We start from the raw sequence: 19,474 nt of genomic DNA on the forward strand, positions 1-19,474 counted from the left end.
GTACTTGTAATGCCCTTTTTATAATGCTATGTGAGAAACACTATAAATATTATTCAAATTTACTTGCCCAGAAAAAGTGTGTGTATATATATATATATATATATATATATATATATATGGTGACAACTACGTTTATAGGGTCATTTGAGGTGGTACAAGTCGAAATAGTAGCGAAAACGGGAAATAAGGGAAATTAAACTACAAGATAAAGTTCTAATAATCTCAAGGAAACTCAAAAATACAGGCACTTGTGTTTGGATAAGTCTTCCCCAATGAATTCAATATTCAGCTTGCTCAGACCCCTGAACCATTCTTCTAATTTAGTATTGATATTGATATGAATCCAAACAACTTCCAACTTGTATTTCATGGAAGTTTTGTAAGTTATGAGAGACTGATGAAAATGTTAAATATTTGACAGGACGCATATGGTGCAAGGTAGGACGCCAACCTTACTCAAAGAGAGTTCGACATGGTTATCAAGTGCATCAAATAAAGCCTTTGCTTAGACATTACTGTGACAAAAAGCGGGGCTGTTTCACTCCCTCGACGGGTACCCAACTTTTTCGAAGGAAAAAGGTCTAGCTACAGGTGGTTTAGATACATACCCAAACAGTATTTTTGAACTAGGGCAATTATGAAACATCGAAATTAAGCAGAGCTAAATAAACAGGAATTATGGCAAGGAGCACCACCTGCTTCCTTATTTTTGCAGAACAAAGTGGTCATACAAAGAACCTTCTTATGTATTTTATGACCAAGAAGTCCACTGTTCAACTTCAAAATTCAAAGATAAACAAACCCTCTACCCTCATCCATTTAAATAAATACCAGACACGATGCAACAGCCATAACATGAGCCATTAAATTAGAAGTTTACTTACTCAATGCATCTTTAAACACTCGTAAAGATTGTGGACTATAAATTCCAGGAGAGAGCAGCAATGGCACAAAACTAACCTCTCCCGAATTAAGCCACTATGCAGCACCCAAGGTGCTTTCAGTACCGTAGATATTGTTAGACAATCAGACACTGACTTAGCCAATACAAAGGAAATATCAATTGTGCCAAAATCAGGCACTAATGAGCCAAACTTCAGTTGGTAAGCCTTGAAAACACATGAATGATGCAACAACCACTTCAAATGCAAGACATAGAAGGCAATCAATGCTAAACGATAAAATAATCACCCGGGACATGGCACTCTGACAGTAAAATTGTAAAGAGAAGCGAACTTAAACACTTCCAATACTACCAAAGCATAGGCTAACATCCATGTTTGACCCAATGGAAATAATTAAAGTCCAACCTTCCCTAAAACAACAATGTCATACAACCCTGCAACTCCAGGTTGACATTTTCATATTCATGGCACTGAACTGTATTTCCATCATTAACAAAAAAGTGCACCATGGGAACACCAAACAAGCTAACATCTGAAGGAGCATAGATCATTTTCCTTTTTCTGGTATATTATGGTTATTCCTAGCGTTCCTTGAAGTTATAATCCACAATTGAAACAGGTCCAGGAACTCAGTTGCCTAGCATCCAAACTACAATATGCAGGTCGCAAATTTCATTTAGCAATGATATCGGTCTCAAGTCCAAATTGATCTGGACTTCACTGAAAGTTCAGGTCAAAATTATAATAATTTCTCTGTTTTGTATCTTTTTCATTAGGTAATTGCATCTGATAATGATCCAAACGAATCCACCAGTCCACTAATCATAGCACTTTTCAAACAACAAAACAATCTTCCCTAAGTAGATACCGTAAAGAACTTTAATTGAAATCTTCAAAATATAAACACTAAAATAAATACCCTATATAATTATTTCATTTAGTTAACGATCTATAACAACATTTCTTATTTCAGGTTACCGCGAATATATGGATGCAGATTATTAAAAACAAATAGCTAGCAGGCCAAGAGCCAATATCCCAAATCAACAAACTCAAAATCAGATATAAAATGCAACGACGTAAATAAAATAGAGCAAAAAAACAACACGAATAATAAGTAGCATAATTTTATAACAAAAAAACGGATATCAGAATCTCAATTCAGTGCCATTAGGACAAAAACACTACTCAAATGTCGCTGAAATTTTAAACTAGAACTTAAATAAACCTAAAGATGCGGTTCGGTTCGATTAGGGCGAAATACGGTTTTACTTGGATCGCTGCCTCATCTTTCGGCGCTTCCTCTTCAATCTCCTCATACGCTTCTTCTTCCACTGAAAACGAAAACAAAAAATAATTAACAAAATTGAGGATTAAAAATTTACAAAATGATATGCCACAGAATTCATATACCTTAGCTCTCATTCTGAATTGGTGATGATCAAAGAGTTCTTTTTACTTATCAGAGCGAATCTATAAATGGTAGAAGAAATGCGGCAGTGATGGGAGGAAGTGAAGTTAGGGTTTTGGATGGTTTATATAGGAAAGGCTAGAGTTTTGTGATTGGTGGATAGTGACGGATGGGCCAAAGGTAATTTGACCTGGGCCCAGTTATCAGGCCCAAATTACAATTTTTATCGTGGTTTTGAATGGGTCCAAATCTCCAGCCCAAAGAGGTCAGCGATCTATAGGTATCTTACACAAATAGCCGCTCATATTCACTTAATACTTTTTTTAGTTGACATACAAAAATTATATACCAATTTTATTTATATATATATATATATATATATATATATATATATATATATATATATATATCCAATGGTATGTTTAATTTAAGCAGTTGGGTGTACGTTTCTTACAATATTGTGATTATCTCTCTGGTTGTTATTGCTGATAAATTGCTAAGGGTTCCATTAATAAGGGTATTTTGGAGAAACAAATTATGCATTACGAAGATCCTTAGAATAGATCCTTACATAATATAAAGTCGTATATCCAATCACGATTATACTGTACATCAAAATTTTACTGTTAAAAATTTCAAACAAAATGAAGTTTCAACTGAATTGCGCTGCATAAATTAAATCATTATCAATCTTGAAAGAGAAAAGAAAGTCCTAGCTAGGGAACTGGAGTTAGAAGAAGTAGATCGGTTAATGAAGTTGGAACGTACTAAGTAGCTATCGGCACTCGGACGAAGAAAGAAGAGGTGGAGGTAGTGAAATGCGAATGCAAATTACTTCAAGATCCCTAAATATTTATTGGCGGGAATGATAAAGCAAATGGTACTTTGGAGAAAGCAAAATATACATACATTGATAACCTAGTATGTTAGCAATATATATATATATATATATGGTCGAGATCATAACCCTCCGATTTTTAGGCTCGGGGCACCGTCCTGAGTCCGAAGTCCGGGCAAGATCAAGTTCGAGGGATCACGCCAGAGTTCGAAGGCAAGGCACGATACATACTGAGGTCGAATGTGTTCGACCCCGAAATAGTACCGTTGGTGATTTGTACCGGGACGAGTTAGATTCCTGCCACGTCCTCAAAGTCATGGCGCAAATCCCGGAATATGATTGTACTATTCCGTACTAGGCGGTTAGACAGTTGTACCAAGAATATTCCTTACTGTAAATGAAAATATTCCTTATTTAGGGCTCCCCTGTTATATAAAGGGGACCCCAATCATTTGTAAACACACATTATCATCACTGGGCAAAGAATATACTCTCTACCTTTTTACTGTTTATCAGCATTGTCCTTTAGCTCCATCGTTACTTTATTTTGATTACTTAACTGTTCTTATTGCCCTAAGCCACCTCGAGGTCACCGTCTCGAGGTCATCACTGTCAAGTATTATTCGTTTGATTCACTTCTATCTTTTATTTCTACTTTATATTTCTTAATTATTAATCGGTATTGAACTAAATTACATATATATCTTTAAAATCACTAATCAAATTTAATTATTACTTGGATTTTTAAGGTAAATAGTTTGACTCTCACCGTAGGGCTAAAGATAATAGTGATTATTTCTTTACTGATTCTCATTAGACACGTTATCTTTACACTTTTTCTTGTCAAGATTTTTTTATTCTTAGGCTTAGACATGTCTAGCACACAGAATGCACCTATTCATGATGACAAAGTTCTTGGAGAAAATAGCAGTATAGGGGTCGGTGTACCACCCATAAATCCTGAGGAAGTGCCAAATATAGAGCTGGTTGATATCAGTTCGCATAACGCTCTAAACACGAATTCAGGTGCAGACCTCGTAGGGAATGCGCGCAGGAAAGCCCGGCCCGGTGGCCAAAGAGCACAAAGAATGGAAGAAGGGGGAGTCAACCTCCAAGTGATATTCGAAATGTTGCAAGCTTAGCAAGTCGCCATCGCTCAACTTCAGAGTCAGAATAGAACTCTAAACACCGCCGAACTAGAGAACACTCGGCGTGTGGAATCGACGCTAGAGAGGCCTCATGAAAGTAGCTCGGGGACTGACCCCACAATTATAAAAATACTCACGGAACTGACTAAAAGGATCGAGTCGGGAGAAAAGAAGATCGAAGACAATGATAAGAATGTGGAAACTTATAACTCCCGGGTAGACCAGATACCAGGGGCACCTCCAGTCTTGAAAGGTCTAAACGCTAAAAAGTTCATACAAAAACCTTTCCCCCCAAGTGCGGCTCCAATTCCCATTCCCAAGAACTTTCGCATGCCCGATATACCAAAATATAATAGGACAATCGACCCTAATGAGCACATAACTTCATACACTTGTGGGATAAAAGGAAATGACTTGAATGACGAGGAAATCGAGTCGGTGTTGTTGAAGAAATTCGAGGAAACACTATCAAAGGGAGCCATGATTTGGTATCGCAACTTAGCTCCTAACTCTATTGACTCATTTGCTATGTTGGCATATGCCTTTGTGAAAGCACATGCTGGGGCTATAAAGGTGGCCACAAGAAAATCGGGCGTCTTCAAAATAAAGCAAAGGAACGACGAAATGCTAAGGGAGTTCGTGTCCCTTTCAGATGGAAAGAATGGAATTACCACCAGTCTCCGATGACTGGGCGGTATAGGCCTTTATGCAGGGTCTGAATGAAAGGAGCTCGATCGCCTCTCGACAGTTGAAGCAGAACTTGATTGAATATCCAGTCGTGACATGGTCGGACATACACAATCGTTATCAGTCAAAAATCAGGGTCGATGATGACCATCTGGGATCTCCCTCGGGTTCAGTTCATCCTAGCAGATTTGCAGCTAAGCCCCCGAGAGACACAGACTGAGAATCGAGATTCTATAAAGAATGGTACCAGCCATATGCCGAACGAAGAAACAATGGCCCGAGTTGTAACCCCCCTCGGAACGATCGAAGAAATAATCGAGGTCGAAGTTCTCAGGGACTCATGAGTAAGAGGGGGTTCGATAAACATACTGACCCCATAGAGGCTCCCCGATTATCAAAATACAATTTCAGCATAGATGCGTCGGGGATTGTCTCAGCTATTAGGAAAATCAAAGACACCAAGTGGCCCAAGCCAATTCAAACCGATCCTTCTCAAAGGAATCCGAATTTGATGTGCAAGTATTATGGAACACATGGTCATCGAACAGAAGATTGTAGAAAGCTAAGGGAAGAAGTGGCTCGTTTGTTCAACGAGGTCTACCTTCTTGAATTCCTAAGTAATCGGGCTAAGAATCACCTCCGAGAAAGATATGCAAGGAAAAATGAGCAAGAAGAACCACAACACGTAATCCCCATGATCATTGGCGGAGTCAATGTTCCCCAACGACCTGTGTTCAAACGCACCAAGATGTAAATTACAAGAGAAAAATGGACTCAGAGCTATGTGCCCGAGGACGTCTTATCGTTTTGTGACGGGGAAGCAGAAGGCATATTTCAGCCTCACAATGATGCCCCGATAATCTCTATCCTTTTAAGTAAAATTCAAATTAAACATATTTTAGTGGATCCAGGTAGTTTAGCAAACATAATCAGATCGAGGGTCGTGGAACAACTCGGCCTGCAAGATCAGATCGTACCTGTGTCTCGAGTCTTGAATGGCTTCAACATGGCAAGCAAAACAACAAAGGGAGAAATCATCTTGCCAGTAAACATAGTCGGGACCATACAAGATACGAAGTTGTGGTAGACTGAGACAATACTTGTAATAACAACATCGAAAACAATAGCATCGGGTCTAGCTGGAAGTGCATAGAAATGGGCCTGACCGCCACCTGATCAACCTCCCCCTCTAGGGCGACCCCTAGCTGACTGACCTCCACCCCTAGCTGGCTGGGCGGGTGGTGGTGAAGTAACTGGTGTTGAAGCTGATGGCTGACTCCTCTACTGAGATGAACCATCAAGACGACGAGGACACTGCCTCCACATATGACCCATCTCTCCACACTCATAACAACTCTTGGGTGCTGGAGACGGGGACTGAAGAGAACCCCTAGCACCAGAATGACTAGCAGATGCACCTGACATAGAAGAGCCATGAACTGATGGAGCACGGGATGAACTCTGAGCTGGAAGGGTACTAAGTGATGACTGGCCCTGATGGAACTGTGAGAACCATGACCCGATGACGCCTCACGATAACCTGGGCAGGTTGGCTGAGCATGTATGAATGGACAGCCTCTATCGTGCTGAAACTGACCTCTCAAAGGAGCACCAACATAACTACTAGACCCTCGAGGCCTTTTGGCCTCCCTCTCATCTCGCTCCTGGCGACGAACTAACTCAATATCACGAGCAGTGTCCACAACTTCCTCAAAAGTAGCACCAGACACCCTCTCCCTGGTCATGACAATACGAAGCTAATAAGTGAGGCCATCCACAAACCTCTTAATCCTCTCTCTATCTGTCAAAACCAACCAAATAGCATGACGAGCTAACTCGGAGAACCTCATCTCATACTGCATCATAGTCATCTCTCCCTAACGCAACCACTCAAACTGCCTGCGTAGCTCCTCTCTACAAGACTGCGGCATATACTTCTCCAGAAAGAGAATAGAGAACTGCTGCCAGGTAAGGGGTGCTGCACCAACATGTCTATGCCTCTCATAAGCCTCCCACCAAGTGAAGGCAACTCTAGAAAACTGAAAAGTAGTGAAAGTGACCCTGCTGGTCTCCAGAATACCCGCTGTGCGAAGAATCCTTTGACACTTGTCCAAGAAATCCTGGGCATCCTCGCCCTCTACACCACTGAAAGTCGGAGGCTGAAGTCTACCAAATCTCTTCAACCTACGATGCTCGTCCTCTAGCATGGTAGGAGCTACATAGTCCTGAGAAGCTGCAACCAGCTAGGCTGGATGGGCCCTCGGTGTCTGAAGTCCCTGCACGACCTGCTTAGGTGTGCGAGAGGCGGGAGTCTGAGTGCCTCCCCCAACCTGAGAAGTAGTTGCGGCTGTAGTAACTGAGACCATCTGAGCTAGGCCAGTGCATACTGATAGAATTTGATCCAAGGCCTCCTGAAGACCCGGAATCACAATGGTCACAGCTGGTGCTGCTGGAGCGTCCACAACTGGGACCTGATCTTGAATTGGGGCGGCTGGTGATCTGCAGGTGCTGCCCTAGCTGCTGTGCGGGCTACACTCTACCCCTATCGCGACTACGATCGCGTCCTCGGCCTCTAGTGGCCACAGCTGGTGGTACTGGTGGTCATCCATCCTGACTGGTAGCGCGCGTCCTCACCATCTATGAGAGAATGGAATAACAGAAGTTTAGTACTCGGATCAACAGATTTGCATGACAAGAATTTCAAGAATATTAAGTTTTCCTAAAGGTTCTGTAGCCTCTCGAGGATAAATATAGACGTCTCCATACCGATCCGTGAGACTCTACTAAACCTGCTCATGACTCGTGAGACCTATGTAACCTAGGCACTAATACCAACTTATCATGGCCCTAAACCTAGACCTGGTCATGATGGCGCCTCTCGTGAAGACAAGGCCAGCCGACACACTCCCAATTTATTTTTAAGCAATTAAATAATACAAATTAAGTCTTTAACATAATAATAATAATCCAAAATGAGGTGAATAATATAGTTTGCGGAATAGACATAGCCCGGCATCGGGGTGTCACTAGTCATGAGCATCTACTATCTGAATAAAGACAAGAAAAGTCTACATAGTCTATTACAGAACTAAATAAGCAAAAATAAGATAGGGGAAGAAGCACTGGGCCGCGAACGCCGAGCAGCTACCTAGTGAATCTCCGGAATCTACTGGAAGCTTTCAACCTTCACAAGCAGGACCTGAAGCGCCTAAATATGCACACGGGGTGCAGGGAGTAAAGTGAGTACTTCAACTCAGTGAGTAATAATAATAAATAAAGACTGAGCGATAAGAAATCACGTAAAAGCACATCAACAAACTATAAAGAAGTAATATAAAATTAGTAATAGCAACAAGACAGTGAGAACATGTAAAAATACTTAATTTAGAAGAAGCTTCTTTAAAACACCTTTTTAACAGTTAGACAATTAAATGAGATGCAGCTAGAACAGATAAACACATAAAAATCTGCCCCTCAGGCACAATGTCAACAGAATCTGCCCCTCGGGCAATATCATGGAACAACACCAGTCCCTCGGGCTATATCTCATATCACAATGGGTACCCGCGCTCACTGGGGGTGTACAGACTCCAGGAGGGGCCCCTTATGGCCCAAGCTCAATATCAAGCCATCTCGTGGCATAATCAGTAGGCTTTCAGCCTCATATCAACAAGTCAACTCGTGGCGTACAATCTCAGGCCCTCGGCCTCAAAATCATGAATCACTGTATCCTCACAACACAGACCCTCGACCTTACTCAGTCAGAATCTCATAAGCCACTCGGGCAACAGTAAAACATGATGCTCAGCCCAAATTATCATTTAAAATATCATTTAAGGTATTAAAACATAGTACACATGGTTGAGTTATGAAAACAGTAGGATATAGCATGACTGAGTACACGTATAAAGTAAAAACAGTGAGGAAATATCAGTAAAAATCCCCTAAGGGTTCAAATAGTTGGCACGAGGCCCAAACATGGCATTCAACCCAAAACATGATGATAGCAAATAGTTTTCAATCAAATATGTGGTAAAACAGTCATTCGGGATGGACTAAGTCACAATCCCCAATGATGCATGACCCCACGCTTGTCATTTAGTGTGTGTGTCACCTCAATATAGCACAAGAATGTGTAATTCAGGGTTTCATACCCTCAAGACAACATTTACAATCATTACTCACCTCTATCCGGTCCAATCTCTAGCTCGCAATGCCTTTGCCTCTCGAATCAGCCTCTGGATGCTCCAAATCTAACCAAAATCAGTGCAAAACCATCAAAATATGCTAAGGGAACAAAGCCCACTCGAAAGAAATCAAATTACAACACAAACCCCGAAATTGGCCAAACCCGACCCCCGGGCCCACGTCTTGGATTCCAATAAAAATTACATCAATAGACTCCTTATCCCTCCCCGAGTTCATTCATATCAAAAGCATCAAAATCCAACCACGAACGATCCCTCAAATCCCAAATTTTAGGTCTCCAATTACAAGCCCTAGTTCTTCAATATTAGGCTTAAATTCCATGATTAATTAGGTAGAATTCACATTAGGATCTAGTATTAAGTCCATAAATCTTACTTCCAAGTGTTCCCCCTTGAATCCCTCTTCAATCCTCTTCAAAAAGCTCCAAAATCGCTCAAAAATGGTGGAAGTTAGCCCCAAAATCGTGGACAATGGCAATTTAAACATTCTGCCCAGGCATTCAAATCCTTCTTCGTGAACGTGGTCAAAGCCTCGCGTTCGCGAAGCACAAACTTAAGTTGACCAAATTTTCCTCCTTCACGAACGTGTCTTACCTCTCGCGAACGCGATGCCTCCAGACCCCAACCTTCGCGAACACATCTCCCCTTCTCGCGAATGCGATGCTCAATGGCCCAGCCCTTCACGAATTGTCTGCAACACCCAACAACAGTTTTCTGCAGTTTTTCACAACATAAAATGGTTCGATTGACCACCCGAAACTCACCCGAGACCCCAGGACCTCAACCAAACATGCCAACATATCCCATAACATCATTCAAACTTGTTCCAATCTTCGAAACGCTCAAAACAATATCAAAACACCGAATTCGCATCGGATTCAAGCCTAAAAATTCTGAAATCTTCTAAATTATGCTTTTGATCAAAAAATCTATCAAACTACGTCCGAATGACCTAAAATTTTGCACACATATCCCAAATGACACAACATAACTATTGCAACTCCTTGAATTTCATTCTGACCCCTATATCAAAATCTCACCTATCAACTGGAAAACGCCAAAATTCCAATTTCGCCAATTCAAGCCTAAATATACTCCGGACCTCCAAAACATATTCTGATCATGCTCCTAAGTCCCAAATCAGCTCGCGAAGCTATCTGAACCATCAGAACTCACATCCGAGTCCTCTAACACATAAGTCAATATACGGTTGACTTTTTCAACTTAAGCTTCCTCAAAAGAGACTAAGTGCCTCAAACCTTCTCAAAACCTTTCTGAACCCGAGCCAACCAACCCGATCACATATAAAACCGATAAACAAAGCAATAAGAAGCAAAAATGGGGGAAACGGAGCGGTAACTCATAAGAGGAATGGTCGAGTCATCACAAAAACACTCACTCTCAACAAAGAATTTCAAGTGTTACAAAATATCATGTCATAAGCTTGCCCTTATTTTAATTCGCCGCCTATTAAAGAACATTCGGTTGGAGATTCTATAAGGACTTTTTAAGCTTGTAATGTAGGTTTGGAAAAGGGTAGGATAAGCATTTGGGATACAAGTGACTACACCTTCCTTGAACACTACTCGCATTTGTCTTTCTTTTTGCATTTTACTTCTTTTTAAACCACATCGAACCACCTTGAAGTTCCTCTTTAATTTTCTCAAGGCTCCATATTTATATACATATTTTTTATATATAACTACTTCCTTTTGGAGATTGAGCAATTATACCTCAATGTACAACCTTACCAATTTCCACTTTGACACCAATACCCCTAACTTAGGCTTTTAGCCGCATTCTCAATATTCAAGGAGGGACGGGGTCAAAAGAAGGAATTATTTTACAAAAGAGTAAAAGTTTGTAATGAGGTGGCCAAAGAAAAGGTTAAAGGCTCAAATGGGGTAAGCTAGTGATAATATTTACACAATGGTAGGCTTGAAAGACAAAAGAGGTTTTTCAAATATCACAAAAAATGCCTAAGGTCATCCCTCCAACCAAACATACTAACATTAGCATTGAAAGACCAACCGGGCAAGTTCTAGATGATATAAGTAAATACAAAAATTATTTCTAACAAAAACTAACACACATGGCACATGAACTAGTCAAGACAGATCAATTTCACTTTTTTTAAGAGCATTTAGAGCAATATCATGCCAACTAGTGTGCAAAGAGTCACTAAAAGAGCCAAACTTTATCACAAAACTATTCTTTCCCATGCATTTACTTTTTCAATTTAAGACCAAAATTCGAAGGGGTATTCTTAATTCACATTTCACATGCAAGAGACTAATTCTATTAGTACCAAATAATTCAAAAGTCTCCACATAACAAAACAAGACTAATTCCCTTAAGAAAGTCGTTACTCCATCCATCATAAGGGAAAAGTCACCCGGTTCAACACAAAAATATTCCTCGGGAAAGAAGCGTAGCATAAAGAAAACCCAAAGAAATACTACTAAAGAAATAAAATAATGAAAACTACTAAAAAATAATTAACAACAACAACTAATATTAAAGGAAGAATAAGTAAAGGAAGAAAGAAAAAAAATAAAATATGACAACAAAAGTGACTAAACTGCACATATATAGCTACTCACACTATGCTCGGAAAGAGCACATGATACACAATATCAAAACAAGCTCAGCAAGGGCACAAAGTATCTATACAATAGAATAAGTCCTACAAGGGCACAAGTCAAAGTAGCAATGTATAGACAAAATGTACGCCACCCCCAACTAACAACATTGCAGTGTCCTCACTGCACAATATCAAAAATAAAACACAAGTAGTTTGAGGGTTTCCCTGAGGTCTGCATCAGACTAGCAGACTGTGGGAGGAAGGCGGATCACTACTGTGCTGAACTCACAGCCTCATCATCATCATCATCATCATCACCAGCAGCATCTGACATGAATAAATACTCCTCGCTATCATCTTTAGCCTCCACTGGTATCTTCTTGCCCAGCTGACCCCATTTGAAGATGGCCTTTATGCCTTTCCACATCTTGATCATGAATTTTCTCTTCTTCTTGTTCTTCACCTTCTCCTTCTGGAAGTCTAACTGAAGATCTACATGCGCCTTAGCCAAGTTGCCATAGGCTGTCTCGAGTCTGCCAACTGATGCTGTTATCTTCTCCTAAGACTCTGCCTGACTTTTCTGTGCATCTAAGTATCTCCTCATGTCTTCCCTGGAGAAGTACTCGGGCCTAGGTTGGGAGGATGAGGGCCCACTAAGGAGCTGTGACACTAACTCCCGGATGGATGTCAGCTGGGAGTTTAGCACCCTAAATGGTCCTTCAGGTGCAGCTGCCTATGAGGATGACTCTGGACTGACAGCAGTGGTGGTGACTTTCCTTTTCTTGCTTTTTACTACACTACCTTCACCGGTTACTCTCAGTGGATGAAAGGGTTTATCGGCCGGCAACCAACAATCGGTGCTACGCACCTCAACCTCTGCTCTCATGCATAACTGTGTGATCAATGAAGGAAACATCAACCCTGCATCATTGTCCAACAAATACTCTCTCAGCTCCCATAGGATATAGTAATCGATATTCACAGGAATGTCGTTTAGGATGCATGCAATGATCAAGGCCCTAGTGTATGAGACATCTGAGATATTTCCACAAGGTGACACCCTAATGCAGAGGATGTAGAGCCACATTTTTGCTTCAGCTGTAAAGTCAATTGACTTCAAACCCTTTATCATGTTTCCCCATTTTGCTCTCATGCTTGGAGGGTGGAGTTTTGAGATAAGCCATTCCCCGTTGTCGCACTGATTCTTCTCTCGCACTGGCTCAAGTGGATAGTTAGGAATCCCAAGTGTGTCATTGATCTGCTCCATCCCAAACCTCACTAATTTTCCTCTAATGATGAGTTGGGGTCGGCAAAGTTTGTGCGCTTAAGATTTGCATAGAATTCGTGCACCCACTCATCATTGGCTTTGCATGGAGTGGGAATGAAACATGACCATCCAGAGGCATGGAGACAGACATAGAAATCTAGGAGCCGCTTGGCCAATTTCTCCTCGGCGATCCCTTTTTCAAGCACTGTCTTTTTGGTGATGAGGTTATCATAATATCTGCATTGACAGTCAGCTGACATGAAGCGTGAGTTATCAAATGGTTCATCAACCTCCTCAATTTCATGATGTTGCGGAGCATTTTTCGTTCATGTTTGGGTCCATTTTAGCTTAAAGTACCTTCACAAAATCAAAACAATGTTAGTCGGGCAATAGAATCATGTTAAGCAATTTAAAACACTGCAATTAGGCCAAAGAATCAAGTTGAACGAGCCCGGGAGGCTTCAGTTGCAAAGCCACTGGAATTTGGCAAACTGCCCAGTTTCCGCACCTGCGAAAATACCATCGCAGGTGCGGTCCCGCATCTGCAGATTCTTCACTGCTTCTACAGTTTTGCTCAGGATGCCAAAAATTGCACCTGCGGAACAGTCAATGTAGGTGCGAGGCCGCATCTGTGGTAAATTTTCCGCATCTATGGTACTCGTGCAAGGGTTCCAAAACCCGGAATTTTTCAACTCCTTTGCATCTCTATCATGATTTTTAGCACCTAATTTGTACTCAGAACTTCTAAATTAGTGCACTACATGAAAATATGATTCTATTGAGACTGATTTTGTGGCATTTCTCAAGCAATTTTCTTTTAAACAATTTGTTGAACACCTTGCAAGCAGTGATAACATAAGCTTTTTGAATTAAAATTGGTACTTAGACTTCCCATCATTTTGATTCAGCAGTAGCAGCACACACACATGCACTCTCAACCAATTTACTCACCCTAATCTTAACATAAATCAGAGGAAAATGGGGAATTAGGGGAAGCAGCCATGGGAACTCAAAAATGGAGAAGAAAAAGAAGAAAAGAGAAGTAGAAGAGAGGAGTAGGCCAAGTTACCTATGTGGTCTTGTTCTTGATAAATTTGAGTGAGATCAGTGTGAGGAGTAGTAGTGTGAGATATGGGGGAGTTTGGGGTTTTAGAAAGAACAATTTTCAGAGACTACCTGATGAAATGCGAGATCTATTTTGTAAACCTGCCCGATTTCCGCACCTGCGGATTTGTTACCGCTTCTGCGATGCCGCTTATGCGGCAAAAGAACCGCATCTGCTGCTTGAGAACCGCTTCTGCAGGTCTGCATCTGCGAGCAAAGTTCTACAGATGCGGTTACACCAGATGACTGGTGCCCAGATTTTGCAGCCAATATTTTGTGCCATTCCAACGTCCCAAACTTCATAATTCAACTCCAAAAAATATGAAACTTGGCATATTAGTCAAAAATAATATACTAAGCTATTCTAAAAAAGAAAATTTCAAAAATGACTAAAAATTTTGAAAAACAATGGGTTGCCTCCAACCAAGCACAACATTTAACGTCGTGGCACGACACAAATCAACTTCACCGCTTTTCTCGCCAATTGGATGATATGAATTGGGCACCCAACTTGGAATCAAGCTTGTGACCATAAGCGGCGGGGATTGGTAAGTAGATGATCAAGCCAAGACTTAATTTCTTCATTTTGCACTTCTTGGCTTTCATGTGAGGAATGTCATTTTGCCTTCTCGTTCCCTCAAATTGTAAGATGTGTGGTCTTTGCCTTTCCTCCTCGCAATCCCTCATTGACTCGTGTAGTTCAATTCCCATATAACCACACAATTCCAATGTTGAAAAATGCTTGGAATGTGACATCAAACCTCCAAGTTGCAGTTCTTCCCGGATTTTGACTTCCTCTTTTTCCCCCCGGATTAGAGTCAATATCAACCATATTTTTATTTACACCGGTTGACTCTAATTCCATATTTTTCTTGGCATCACTAATACTCATGGAGTTGGTTGGCGGATGTTCAATTCTTGATTCCTCAAAGTAGAGCTCACTTTCTTCCTCGAAATCGGACTTTTCTTGACTTCCTTCCACACTCTCAAGTTGGTGGGCATAGTGAACCTCAACCAATATTTTTATTGGATCTTCCAAAGCGCGGATATTATCATTATTTTGAGTCAAGACTTGCTTCAAGTCCTCAAGTGCAAAGTTGTGCTTCTCCTCATTTGCAAGAATGGTCTCCAACATGAGCATCATTTTCTCATTTTGAGCATTTGAGAGTTCTTCTTGGTTTTGATCAAGTGCCAAGGAAGGATTTTCGGTTTCCACGTCTAAGAAAAATTCTTGGCTATCATTAACTTCCGAGGCTTTTTGGACCTCTAAAGCTTCAAGCATTCCCATTTGCAAATTCAACCTTTCAAGTGCCAAGTCATTTTGGAGACTATTTTCCAAAAGCTCCTCCAAGGCACTTTGTTCTTTGTTTCCTCCTTCAATTAGACATTCTAACATGAGCATGAATTCTCTATTTTGACCATGCTCAACTTCTTCCACTTCCATAGCCCTATCATTTTCATCACAAAAAGTAGAATCATCATAGCGGGGGCTTGGGGAAGGGAAGGACAAATAATCACAATCATCCCAATGACCATTTTGACGATCACACTTATCACAAATACTCCACTCATGGGTTTGAGATTGTGCACACAATCCACCCCCGGGAAAATTTAAATCATTTTGCCACGAGTGTGGTCCTCCACAATAAGGACAAGGGTCATCAAAGTATGAACAACTACCATCCGACAAATTTTTATTAAATGATGCCATTTTTCAAAACTAAGAACATAAACAAGATAACAAACAAGAAAAATAGACCAAGGTAAGAAAAATAATTACACAAATATTCACAAGTTTGGACCAAAGCACTTACGCTTATTTCTCAAACAACCTAAGTTACGCCAAATTTTTCCGCAACAACGGCACCAATTTTGATGACGTCCAAATCCACTACTAAAAAGAAAATGGACATGGTCGCATGCAATATAATTTACCCAACTATGAGTCGGGGTCGAATCCCACAGAGAACAATATGTAGGCGATTAGGATTGTAAGAGAATTATCACTTGTTATGCAATGCCAAACACTTAGAATTGATTCGAGAAAATATTTATACCTAAATGTGGAAATGTAAACTAACCTAGAAAGCAAGTAAAATGATCAATGGCTACAAGTATTGATGCATCAGAAATTACACTCAAGTAACGATCTAATGTATTTTATGATTTTACAAATATGAGTGAGTTTATGTTAATTAGTATCAGGCAATAATTCTATATTAGCTTCTTCCAAAGACTAACAAGACTTCCTAATTGAATTATCCCTAAAACAATTAAGAGATTTAGCATACCCGGATATGGCTACAAGTAGTTCAATCTTATCCCTAGGTAGAATCTATAAAATGAGGGTTAAAGCCTTAAGTTCTTGTTAATTAATCTTTCCCAAAATTTATTCGGAGTTAATGAGTGAGTCCTAGGGTTAGCTAATCCCTCTGGAAATATTAAAGAATAAGAATAATTAAAGAAACAATAACTCACTTCACAAGAAGATAAAAATCATTCAATACATAAGTACAACAAGGTATTTAATCCATACTTTAAATATGATTATTTCTATAAACAAGATTCAAGTGTTGAATAAAATACTACACACTTAGATATACAATACAAAGCAAGAAAATGAAGAAATAAACATATATGGATAAGAAATTCTCAACCAAAAGCTTCAAATCTTCAAGACCAAAGTGTGTGTGCAAAACCCTAGCTTTCCACCTTGTTCTCTCTAGTGTTTGAGACTGGAAATAAGCCAAAAGATCTGGTCCCAATAGGTTTGGTTGTGTATTTGTGGGTTTGAAATTGAGAAAATATAAAATGTCAATCTAGCCAGTTCTGATGCCCGTTAACCGCACCTGCGGAAGAATTCTCGCAGGTGCGGCTCCGCATAAGCGTAAATCCTAACGCAGAAGCGAAAAATCAAATAAATTTCTGGCACTGCAGATGCGGGCTACCAAGCGCAGATGTGCAACCGCAAAAGCGGTAATCTAACCACAAATGCGATTTCTTGCAAAGTCACTCATCTTCGCAGATGCTGGCCTGTTCACGTAGAAGCGGGGTCGCTTCAATCTTTCGCAGCACCGAGGAGTTTTGCATGGTTTTCACCCTTTTTTGCTCAATTCCACTCCAATTGAATTCAAATCACATCATGGCATCATTTACTTGAAAATCTAACAATATACACCATAAACGACCTCATATTATAGTTAAAGGACATAAAAACTAAATGAAAGAGACTAGAATAAGTGGTAAAATCACCACTCATCAGTCGCGGTGCTAATTCCACTGAGGGTGAATTAAATATTCAGAGACCTGGAAATTTGAGCTTAAATGAAAAGTGCGGTCCACGAACATTTTACGCTGCCGCAGTTGAAGACAACACTGAGGCGATCTCTTTTACGCGCCCAGCAAAATCAAGCCCAGCCCCAGTCCAAAATGGAAGAAACGCGGTCCACGCTTGCTTTTGCGCGGCCACGAAAGTCCAAGCATTGAGGCACTCAGTATTGCGCTGACAGCGGAACCTCCGCAGGGGTATTTTTGTCCAGTAATTTCAGTTGTGTATAAATATATCTTTTTTAGATATTTAGGGTATCTTTTGTTTTGAGGAGCTCGTGAACAGCCGTATTTTACTACTTAGAGTAATTTTAGAGCAACTTTAGCTATTAACCTTAGATTTTCTTCTTGTAATTAACTTTTATGGCTTATATTTCATCTTTATCTTCGATTTCTACCTTTATTATGAGTAGCTAAACTCATTAGCTAGGGTTATGACCCAACCCTAGTGTGAGTATTTAATAGGTCTTCAAATTAGGGTTTAATTGTTTATGGGTTAGTGATATTTAGCTTGATTCATGCTTTAATTGTAGAATTGGTGGTTGCAAACATTGATTCATGCCTTTATGAGTTAGACTCTTCTTGAGAAAGAGGGACTAAGTTTAGGAAAATTAGGCTAACAAGGAATTGGGGTGCACTCAAGAGATTGATAGCCCCAATTAAAGGGTTAAACCTAGAGATAGTAATACCCGACTTGAGCCAATTTTACTTGTATTGTTTGAACACCCAATTGGGCTTGAGAAAGCCAATTAGGGCAAAGTCACTCAAACTACCGAGAGGTATAGAGTGGGTAATTTTTGTAAAGATTATATCTCGATCCCAAATATAACAAGCTTGTCCTAAATTTTAGATCCCACTAGATACTCGCCTAGGTGTAAGTCACTTCCCTAGTGCTTTTTATCACTTGAGAAAACTTTACAAAAATATTGTACTTGATTTATTTTCAGCAATCAATAGTATTAAAAGTAGTATAGTAACAACTCCAAACATGGTTAGAAGTGCAATTAAAAGCAACGCAAATAGCTAGATTAGATAGAAACTCAACTCCAAACCAATATTAACTCTCTGTGGATATCGATCCCGACCTTTCAGATAAAAGTTGCATCGATCACTCCTCGCCATTATATAGTGGTGCGGGGTTAGAGCCGATCAATAACCAAAATTAAACTTTTCAAAACCGTACCAATCATATCGGTTTCTCTTTGGTATCGGTATGGTTCGATTAATTTTCGATATTTTTTTAAATATCATGTAAAATTCACCAATAGAAGTAGAATGCAATAACATACGTTCTTTTATAGGCCTTAGCAAAACTCTTTAGATATTTTTACTATTTAAAGGATGATGATTAAAGAAAAATAAAAGATGACTAGAGTATAGATCCATCAACTATTCTACAACAACGTAAAAGAAACCAAGCAAAGGCAAAAAAAAATATAAATCACACAAGTAGAAAGATATTTACCAAGCTAGGACTCAAGAATAAAATCTATAGAAGATTAAATATTCAAAAAGATAAATCCAAATTATATGAACGGAAACATATTCAATACATTGTAGTTTGCTACTCGTAATCGCTATAATACTTTGTGTCTTACTAATACAGATACTTCAAATAACTTAGTTTAATAGAAGTAGCATAATAGGTTTTAGGAATTAGTATTTTGAGTTTAACTACTTGTTGGTTTGAATAGAAGTAGCATAATAGGTTTTAGGAATTAGTATTTTGAGTTTAATTACTTGTTGGTTTGTAATAGTTTTCATAATTCCAAGGCCCAAAAAAAATTTAATGCATTATTATTTTTTAACTTACTAGATAAATATATTTTTCACATGTAAAATTTATTTGGTACGATTCGGTATTTTTTTCGGTTTATTTTTATAAAATAAAAAAAAACATACCCTAATTATCAGTGCGGTTATAGATTTATATAAAAACGTACGGCTTTTTAAAAAGAAACTTAAAAATCGATTTGGCAATACGGTTCGGTTGGT

The 19,474-nt window shown here is 39.6% G+C and overlaps 1 long non-coding RNA gene across 1 annotated transcript; it reads right to left on the minus strand.

Moving 5' to 3' along the window:
• Positions 1-2,014: 2,014 nt before the first annotated feature.
• LOC104237041 (uncharacterized) lies at positions 2,015-2,437 on the minus strand. The gene is made up of 2 exons (XR_713547.2): positions 2,319-2,437; positions 2,015-2,239 (listed from the first exon to the last, which is right to left on the minus strand). It is a non-coding gene; the product is annotated as an uncharacterized lncRNA (long non-coding RNA).
• Between the last annotated feature and the right edge of the window lie 17,037 nt (positions 2,438-19,474).

Source organism: Nicotiana sylvestris, chromosome 2 (genome assembly GCF_000393655.2).
Source record: "Nicotiana sylvestris chromosome 2, ASM39365v2, whole genome shotgun sequence".
Taxonomy (NCBI): domain Eukaryota; kingdom Viridiplantae; phylum Streptophyta; class Magnoliopsida; order Solanales; family Solanaceae; genus Nicotiana; species Nicotiana sylvestris.